Genomic DNA, 10674 nt, shown 5'->3' with positions numbered 1-10674 from the left:
CCAGGATGGGGCAACCCACATTGCTGGGCTGTGGCACTGTATGTGGAGGAGGAATCTGAGAGAGAAGAGTGCCACTTGCTTGGCTCTTTGATGGCTTTCAGTCACTTCTCCCACTACCAACAAGCAAATTGGGCCCTTCTTGTGCTGACTCCTGGGTAGGTGGCTTTGTGTACATTAAAGGACCTCATGGGTCTCTCCAACAAACTGTAGGGCTGAGCGTTTCTCGCACCACCACAACTCCCACAGATTTTCATAGCCAGAGGTTTTGAGGCTTTCTTTTCCCATGCTGGAACCATTGGTTGTGCGGTCTGTCTCGTTCCCCAGTTGTCACTTCCATTTTATCCACAGGCAAATGTGGGACCACCCAGTCTGCCAGCCACCACCTTGCCACATGTCCTCTCTTCTCCGGCTGCCCATCTCTGCTCCTCCTACCTGTCTGGATGAATGTTTCTTCTCTAATTCCTTTGTTGTTAATTCCATACAACACTTCTTGTGATTTTTTTATTTTTAAATTTGCTGTCCTTCTGTTGGCTGTGTGAGAAGGCACCGTGTATGTACCTATAACTCCATCTTGGATGGAAGTACCAACTTCACCTTTTCTAAATGGGAAATTCAGGATTTCTGATCAAGATGATGGTGTAATTAATCACAACTCACCTCCTTGCAAAACCACACTAATATTACAACTAAACTAAAGAACAACTATCACTCAGAACCATCAGAAATTGAGCTGTAGGGAAGTCCTACAACTACTGAATTAAAGAAGAAACCATATCAAGGCAGATAGGAGGGGCAGAGGCGAAGAATGGGTTTGTCCCACACCCACATGTGGCAGATAAACATTGGGAGGGATATGTCAGGAGTGAGGGATCCCAGCCCCACACCAGCCCTTCCCAGCCCAGGGTTCCAGTGTAAGAAAGATAAATCTGTGTGACCTCTTGCTGTAAAAACCAGTGGGGATTGAGAATGTGGAAGACAAACTACTAGTCTCAGACAGTTCTTCTTAAAGGGCCCATGCACAGACTTACATGGACTCACTCCCTCTGAGCTCCACTGCAGGGGCGGCAGGTTGAAAGGCATCAGAGATATACAGGGAAGAACTGAATTGTCTGACATAAAGGCAAAAGCTGGTGAACAGATTTCTCCCAGACAGAAGTGCTTGCAGAGGACACTGTTCCTTCTCTGAGCCTTCCTTGAGCCTTCCCCCACAGAGCAACAGAGCCAGCTGACAGATGCAATATCTGAGGCTCCATCAATCTGGCTATCACTGTTTGCCTCACTGGTGATTCCTTGAGGTGGAGCTCCACCAGACTTTTGGGCCCACCCAAACTGTTTCCAGTGGTTTTTTCATATGAATGGCTTATTTTGGCCCATGTTTCAAATTTTCCTAAATTCTCTCAAGAAGCATCTGGCTTTGGCAAGCCCCATTCCTCTAACTAAGTTGTCCCAGGCCTGGCACTAGCAGCAGCTGGCCTTGGCTCACAGCTTGGCCTTGCTTGGGCACCTCCAAGCCCAGAACTTGTAGCAGCCATCTGCAGATTGCTTTGTAGATTATGCTGTGTGACCCTGGACAGAACACAGGTGGTGGCTGACCTTGGACATGCCAACAGCAATCGAGGCTCAACTACAAAAAGAGAGTGTTCACAGCCCACACAATAGATGCACCTTGAGTACCCAGCTTGGTAATAGGGGATGCTACACCATTAGACACTACAGGACACATACTACATTAGGCCACTCTACCTGCCAAAATGAAGAGACAAAGAAACATAGTCCAAATGAAAGAATAAAAAAGAAACTCCAGAAAAAGAACTAAACAAAAGGGAGACAAGCAAGCTACTAGGTGCAGAGTTCAAAATACTGGTTATGAGGATGCTCAATGAAACTAGTAAGAACCTCAACAGCATAAAAAAGATCCAGTCAGAAATGAAGAATACACTAATTGACATAAAGAACAATCTTGGGTGAGGCCAAGAATCAAATAGTGATTTGGAATACAAATAAACAAAAAAACAACCAATCAGAACAGCAAGAAGAAAAAAATCCAAAAAAATGAGGAGCCTCTGGGATAACTTCAAGTGTACCAACATTCACATAATGGGGGTGCCAGAAGGAGCAGAAAGAAAGCAAATAATTGAAAACCTATTTGAAATAATAATTACAGAAAACTTTCCTAACCTGATGAAGGAAATAGTGTAGGAAATAGACATACAAGTCCAAGAAGTGCAGCGAATCCCAAACAAGGCGAAACCAAAGAGGCCCACACAAAGACACAGCATAATTAAAATGCCAAAGGTTAGAGACAAAGAGAGAATCTTAAAAGCAGCAAGAGAAAAGGAGTTAGTTACCTACAAAAGGGGCCCCATAAGACTGTCAGCTGATTTCTCAAAATAAACTTTTCAGGCTAGAAGAGATTGGCAAGAAATATTCAACGTGATGAAAAACAAGAACCGACAACCAAGGCTACTTTAGCCAGCAAAGCTAGCTCTTATAATTGAAGGGTATATAGAACTTCCCAGACAAGAAAAAACTAAAGGAGTTAATCACCACCAAAGCAGTATTATATGAAATGTTATAGGGACTTCTTTAAGAAGTTTGAATCTAAAAAACAACTAAATGAACATGCAGAACAGAAACAGAATCATACATACAGAGAATGTTTTGATAGTTGCCAGATGGCAGGGGGGTCAGGAGGATGGGTGAAAAATGTGAAAGGATTAAGACTATAAATTGGTAGTTACAGAGTAGTCATGGGGATGTAAAATACAGCATAGGGAATAGAGTAACCAATATGCATGACCCGTGGACATGGACAACTGTGTGAGGGTTGCCTGAGGGAGTCGGGGAAGGCTGGGCTGACGGAGGCAAAGGGGGAAAATTGGGACAACTTTAATAGCATAAACAATAAAATATAATTTAAAAAATAAATGCGCAGTTAATTGACATTAAGTACATTCAACTTGTTGTGTAATAGTTACTACCATCCATCTCCAGAACTATTTCTATCTTCTTAAACTGAAATTCTGTACCCCTTAAACAATAACACTCTACTATTCTCTCCCTTTAGCCTCTGGTAACAATCATTCTACTTTCTGTCTCTATGAATTTGACTATCCAAGGTACCTTATATAAGTGGAATCATACAGTATTTGCCCTTCTGTGACTGGCACATTTTCTTCACATAGTATAATGACCTTTTATTAATCTGCTTGGGCTGCTGGAACAAAATACCACAGACTGGGTGACTTAAACAGCATAAATGTATTTCCTCACAGTTCTGGAGTCTGGTAAGTCCAAGATTAGATGTTGGTATATTTGGTTTCTGTGAGAGCCCTCTCACTGGCTTGTAGCTATAACCGCATCTGGTCTTTTATTTGATGTGTGAGCATGGAGAAAGAGAGGGAGGGAGAGAAGAAGAAGAAGAAGAAGAAGAAGAAGAAGAAGAAGAAGAAGAAGAAGAAGAAGAAGAAGGAGAAGGAGAAGGAGAAGGAGAAGGAGAAGAAGAAGAAGAAGAAGAAGAAGAAGAAGAAGAAGAAGAAGAAGAAGAAGAAGAAGAAGAAGAAGAAGAAGAAGAAGGAGAAGGAGAAGGAGAAGGAGAAGGAGAAGGAGGAGGAGAAGGAGGAGGAGAAGAAGAAGAAGAAGAAGAAGAAGAAGAAGAAGAAGAAGAAGAAGAAGAAGAAGAAGAAGAAGAAGAAGAAGAAGGAGAAGAGAGAGCTTTCTGGTTTCTCTTCTTATAATAACATAGTCCTATCAGATCAGGTACCCACCCTTATGACTTCATTTAGCCCAGATTACTTCCTTTGTGGCCCTATTTCCAAATATAGTCATACTGAAGGTAAGGGCTTCAACATATGAATTTTGGGAGGATACATATTCAGTCCATAACTGCCCTCAAGTTTCTGTATATTCTTTTTATTTCAGTGTTTTTTTTTATTTTTAAATCATGTTTATTCTAGTACAGTTGTCTCAATTTCCCTCTTTTGCCCTCCTCCACCCATCCCACCCTGCCCCCCACTCCCACAGTCAATTCCCACTCTTCTGTCCATGTCCATGGGTCGTTCATACATGTTCTTTGTCTAGTCCCTTCTCCTTCTTTCCACCATCATCCTCCTTTCCCATCCCATCTAGTCACTTTCAGTCTGCTCCATGTTTCCTTGCCTGTGGTTTATTTGTTCATTAGTTTATTGTGTTGAATAGATTCTACTTCTGAGTGAGATAATATGGTATTGTCTTTCACCACCTGGCTTATTTCACTTAGCATAATGTTCACAAGTTCCATCCATGCTGTCACGAAGGGTATTTGCTTCTTCTTTTTTTCTGCTGCATAGTGTTCCATTGTGTAAATGTACTATAGTGTTTTGATCCACTCATTTACTATTGGGTATTTAGGTTACTTCTAACACTTGGCTATTGTAAATTGTGCTGCTATGAACATTGGGGTGCATAGGTTCTTTTGAATAGGTGATTCATGATTCTTAGGGTATAATCCCAGCAGTGGAATTGCCAGGTCAAAAGACAATTTAATTAGGGAAAAATGATGGTGAGAAAATGGAAACAACTGCATCTGAACATAAATAAAAAGTAAATAAATAAATAATTTTTAAAAAGACATTATTCCCTGGGAGTACCAGTCCTTCCCTTATGGTGGTAGTATTATTATATAAGTCCCCTTTCTTTATGATTAGAACAGAATTTTTCCTCATGGAAATAACTATATATTTCAGCCACACATTTACCTTCTTTTTTCACAAAAATTGTGTCAGTGCCACTACCCATGGACTTCCAGAATGTCTTAATCATCATCAGGGTATTTCTATACAACATTGTCTCTGACCAAGGAACTCATTTAATGATATATAAGTACAATAACAGAGTAATATCCAAATATTTACTAGTCCTTATCAGTTACTTCAACATGTAGAAGCCGATTGCCTGGTAGAAAAGAGAATGACTTACTGAAGCTTTAATCATAGGATAAGCTGTTCCAGGTTGAGAGTGCTATAGTATGAGAATACAATAAATACTTTAAAACCAGTGATCAATATATCAATATATGGTGCTATGTCCCTTATAGTGAGGATACACAGGTTTGGGAATAAAAGGAGTAGAAGAGAAAGTAGCCCCTTTCATTACTATACTAATAAAACCAATAAAGAATTTTTTATCTCCACAACCTTGGACTCAGCAAGTTTGAAGGTTCTACTTTTCCAAGGAACAAATGATTCCACCAGGGAATAAAGCCATGTTTCCATCAAACTGAAAGCTAAAGCTGCACCCTAGCCATTTTGGCCCCCTCATGCTATTGAGCTGACAGGCAGAGAAAGGGGTTACTGTACTGGCTGGAGTGATTAAATCCCAATACCAAGGGAAACAGTTGCTGTTATACAATGGGAACAAAGAGACTTATGACTAGAGCCCAGGGATAATCACTGAGGCACCTCTTAGTACTCACTTTCCCAATAGTCCTGATCAATGGGAAAGTTAAGAAATCCAATAAATTCAGCATGGAAGGCTAAGGTCATTACATCAGGGAAAGTACTTGACCAGCTAAAGAGAATATAAAATGGGTGGTGAAGGAATGAAGTCATGATTATTGACTTTGGCTTCGTTACTAGCTACAGAGGGAACTGCAGGAATTAGGTGTATCTTTGTTGACAACTATTATATTTGTATTCCTTTCTCTGATATATGAAATATACTGGAGATGGTTGTTATAAATTAGGTTTCAGGTGAAGAGTAAGAATTAACATGACTCCCTGAGAGACAGTGACTGATGGGAGTTTTTGTCCCTGCCTTACTATTGAAGATGAGAGTTTCTTCATTGGAACAAATGGCAAGTTGCTGAGTGACAAAAGGAGTGGGCTGTGTTGGTTATTCTTTATGTTGCTCCACCTACTGATCAATTTCTTGTCCTCCTCTGTCCTGTTCTATGTCCTGGGAGGCTATTTATGGATTATATCTCCCAGGCTCTATTTCTGGTTGGAGTCTCCTTTGGGTTTAGCTACTGGGATACACTGACAGAACTGTGGAGAGTAGAAGAGGAGAAGAAAAGGTATTTATTCCATGCTCCCTCCTGTTTTGTTGGCAATAACTTCCAATAAATCTGAATATGAACATGAATATAAATATAAATGAATATATTGACAGTGATGGGCCAAGACTTTAGCTCCTACAAGAAGGTCCTCCTCCACGGCTCTAGTTTCCACTAGGTTCCAGTAATACTATTTCTCCCTTTTGCCTTTTTAGGTCCAGAGTAACAACTTCTGCTATTTGGATGCCTTGGAATCCCCTGTTTTGTTTCTCAAACTTGCATATACCTCGTTGAGTAGTCCCTACATTGAAGTCCCAGTTTCATGATGGGACTCTGAATGCTAAAGATGTGTTGATGTAAGGCCTAGAACTATTGCAGTTATTTTGGTTCCATCAGAGTGGCCAGCCTGAGGGTGATGCTTATATGCAAGGAAGAGCATAGCAGAGATAAACAAAAAAAATGAAGCCAGAGTCTTAATCATATTGTTCTTGAAGCCAGATACCTCCTGGATACAACTTAGTGGAGTAAGAATATTGGATATTTCTTTAGTATGATTGAAAATATATAAATTTTTAACAGGAAGTCCTTCATGCTCGAGGAACAAATACTAGAAGCATTCCCATAATAATCAGAAAAAAGACAAAGATCCCAGTTTTTCCATAATTATGTAACATTGTTCTGGAAGTACTAGTTAATACAATTATCCAAGAAAAAGGAGTGTAATATTAATATTAGAAAGGAGGATGCAAGATTATGTAAGAGAATTAACTGAAAACTATTTGAAAGTTTAGGAATTCCAATCACTTCCCTATATAAAAACAATAAACAGCTCTTGAGTTAACTCTGCGCACACTCTTTGCTGTGTGTGAGCCAAAAACAGTCCCTGCTCTCTAGTACTCACACCTCTTCACCTTCAAGATACCTGAAGAAGTCCACCATGGGGAGAAGAAGGTGGGAACTTTTGCCTTCCATGCAGAAATTGCCCAACTCATGTCCCCTATCATCAATACTTTCTACTTTAACATGGAAAATTTCCTTCAGGAGTTGATTAGTAATGCTTCTGATGCCTTGGGCAAGATATGCTATGAAAGTGTGACTGACCCTTCCAAGTTGGACAGTGGTAAAGAGCTGAAAATTGACATCATCCCCAACCCCCAAGAACACACTTTAATTCTGATAGGCATAGGCATTGGCATGACTAAAGCTGATCTCATAAATAATCTGGAACCATTGCCAAGTCTGGTACAAGAGCATTTTTGGAGACTCTTATGGCTGGTGCAGACATCTCAATGATTGGACAATTTGGTATTGGCTTTTATTCCGCATACCTGGTGGCAGAGAAAGCAGTTGTGATCACAAAGCACAATGATGATGAGCAGTGTCCCTGGGAGTCTTCTGCTGGGGGTTCCTTCACTGTGCGAACTGACTGGTGAGCCCACTGGCCAGGGAAACAAAGTGATCCTTCACCTTAAAGAAGACCAGACAGAGTACATAGAGGAGAGGTGGGTCAAAGAAGTGAATAAACACTCACAGTTAATGGGTTATACTATCACCCTTTATTTGGAGAAGGAACAAGAGAAATCAGTGATGACAAAGCAGTGGAAGAGAAAGGGGAGAAAGAAGAGGAAAATAAGTATGACGAGGAGAGACCCAAGATTGAAGAAGTGGGCTCAGATGAGGAGGATGATAATGCTAAGGATAAGAAAAAGAAAAAGAAGATTAAGGAGAAATATGTTCATAAGATAATGAACAAGACCAAGCCCATTTGGATCAGAAACCCTGATGACATCACCCAGGAGGAATATGGAGAGTTCTATAAGAGCATTACCAATGACTGGGAAGATGACTTGGAAGTCAAGCACTTTTCTATGGAAGGTCAGTTAGAATTCAGGGCATTGCTATTTGTTTCCTGCCAGGCTCCCTTTGACCTCTTTAAGAACAAGAAGAAGAAGAAAAACATCAAACTGTATGTCTTCTGTGTGTTCATCATGGGCAGCTGTGATGAGTTGATACCAGAGTATCTCAACTTCATTGGTGGTGTAGTTGACTCTGAGAACCTGCCCCTGAACATCTCCTAAGAAATGCTCCAGCAGAGCAAAATCTTGAAGGGCATTCATAAAGACATTGTTAAGTAGTGCATTGAGCTCTACTCTGAGCTGGCAGAAGACAAGGAGAACCATAAGAAATTCTATGAGGCATTCTCTAAAAACCTAAAACTTGGAATCCATGAGGACTCGACTTATTGACGATGCCTTTCTGAGCATTATCACACCTCCCAGTCTGGAGATGAAATGACTTCTCTTTCAGAATATGTCTCTCACATGAAGAAGACCCAGAAGCTCATCTGTTATATCACTGGTGAGAGCAAAGAGCAAGTTGCCAACTCTGCTTTTGTGGAGCAAGCAAGGAAGTGGGGCTTTGAGGCGGCATATATGACGGAGCCTATCGATGAGTACTGTGTACAGCAGCTCAAGGAGTTTGATGGGAAGAGCTTGGTCTCAGTTACCAAGGAGGGCCTGGAGCTACCTGATGATGAAGAAGAAAAGAAGAAAATGGAAGAGAGCAAGGCCAAATTTGAGAACCTATGCAAACTCATGAAAGAGATCTTGAATAAGAAGGTTGAGAAGGTGGCAATCTCCAATAGGCTTGTGTCTTCACCCTGCCATATTGAGACCAGTACCTATGGCTGGAAAGATAACATGGAGCATATCATGAAAGCTCAGGCACTTCATGATAACTCTACAATGGCCTATATGATGGCCAAAAAACACCTGGAGATCATCTCCAACCACCCCATTGTGGAGACTGCACAGCAGAAGACAGAGGCAGACAAGAATGACAAAGCTGTCAAGGACCTTGTGATGTTGCTGTTTGAAACTACACTGCTCTCTTCTTGTTCCTCACTTGAAGATCCCCAGACCCACTCCAACTGCATCTATTGCATGATGAAGCTAGGCCTAGGCATTTATGAAGATGAATTGACAACAGAAGAATCCAGTGCTACTCTTCCTGATAAGATCCACCCCCCACCCCCGCAGAGGGTGATGAGGATGCCTCACATGGAAGAAGTAGATTGGGAGTTTATATCTGTAGACCTTGTGTCTTCTGTGTAGTGTCATCATGCCTTTCCCAGCATCCCTAAGTGACCCGAGCCCAACTGGTTTCCTCTGCTGTTTAGTGAGTCTTTTCTCTCCTGTTTTTGCTTAAGGCACATCAGAAGGGACTCAAGACTTTTCTTCTCATATTTGACATTGGGTTTGGATGTTGTAGTATACTGTGTTTTTTAGTTTGTTCTGAAATTAAAGTATGCAAAATAAAGAAGATGCAGTTTAAAAAACAATAAACAGTGTAATATAAAAAATATTCAATTTACAGTACCATAGGAAAAGATAGGCTAGTTAAGTATTAATTTAATAAAAAATCTGAAAGACGTATTTACTCATTCAACAAATACTTATTGATAACCTATGGAGTAAGAGGCAATGTCCTAGCAGTTATTTTTTTAAATCAGAAGTTCTGCTGAGAAAAATTAATGCAGACAAATAACTAGAAAAAACTGAGAAAACTGGGTAGTTGGATGGAAATATATTCAATTTTCCCCAGTTTTACTGAGATATAATTGACATATAACATTGTGTAAGTTTAAGATGTACAATGGATTAGAATCAAGATGGCGGAGGAGTGAGTGGAAGTCACACTGACCTACTCCCAGGACCAACCTAGAATTACAACAAAATTGCGGAGAAATCACCTGGAATGAACAACTGAACAATAGCAAGAGAGGAGACTTTTAACTTCTGACAGACAGAAGAATCAGCTTTAGAACAACTTAACTGGTAAGGAGTGTGGAAGGCTGGTGGGATGCCCACAGGCAGCAGCACCAGAAGGATACTGAAATGGCCAGTTGGATATCCCTCTGAAAAGCAGGGTCTAAACCATAAGTGGGGATCTTGAGCCTACAGCACCAGAGCCCAGAAAGTACATAGAAAACAGCCAGCTGTGAAAAGCGGCAGGGTTGCTCTCTGACAGAGATGGGCAGCTTCGGATTGAAAGAGACGTTTAAAGGGCCAAAGCATACATTTTTATTTGCAGACACTTACCCTGGGCTCCAGCAAAGCTGGGAGAAGAGTGGGCTAGAGAAGCCTGAGGAGAGACTGGGGAAGGAGGCTTTGGGGAGAGAACTGAGAGAGTAGCCAGTGGGATCTCATTGCTGACTCATCCCCCATGTGGCAGCAACCATCTTGCTCAGGCAGACTACTCCCCTGAGCAGAAGCAGCATGAGAGGACCCAATAGCCTCACCCCTAGGAGGCTCTGCCTAGGTCTAGTAGTGCTAAACCTGAGAGCTGTGTACAGAGTAGCAGCCACAGATAGTAGATCCCTGGCTAAAAGGAGCACAGGGTGGACTAGAGACACCTGAGGAGACTGGACATGGAGGCTTTAGGGAGTGAACTAAGAGTAGCCGGCAGGATCCTGGTGTTGAGTCATCCCCCATGCGGCAGCAGCCATCTGGCTCAGGCAGACCATACCCCTGAGTGGCAACCGCATGAGAGGACCCAATAACCCTGCCCCCAGAAGGGACTCTGCCCCCCCGCCCCATGGTGTCTTTAAGCCAGATTAAGCTTGATGAGTGCAGAGTGACTAG

The 10674-nt window shown here is 41.5% G+C and overlaps 1 pseudogene; it reads left to right on the top strand.

The window, feature by feature from the left end:
• Window positions 1–4774: 4774 nt before the first annotated feature.
• Window positions 4775–9144, top strand: LOC129069619 (heat shock protein HSP 90-beta-like; annotated as a pseudogene).
• Window positions 9145–10674: the final 1530 nt, after the last annotated feature.

This window comes from Pteronotus mesoamericanus, unplaced genomic scaffold (genome assembly GCF_021234165.1).
Source record: "Pteronotus mesoamericanus isolate MK-2021 breed Mesoamerican mustached bat unplaced genomic scaffold, CSHL_Meso_final contig_227, whole genome shotgun sequence".
NCBI classification, from domain to species: domain Eukaryota; kingdom Metazoa; phylum Chordata; class Mammalia; order Chiroptera; family Mormoopidae; genus Pteronotus; species Pteronotus mesoamericanus.
Note: the sequence above shows the minus strand (reverse complement) of the source record. Positions and strands in the feature narration are given on the sequence as shown.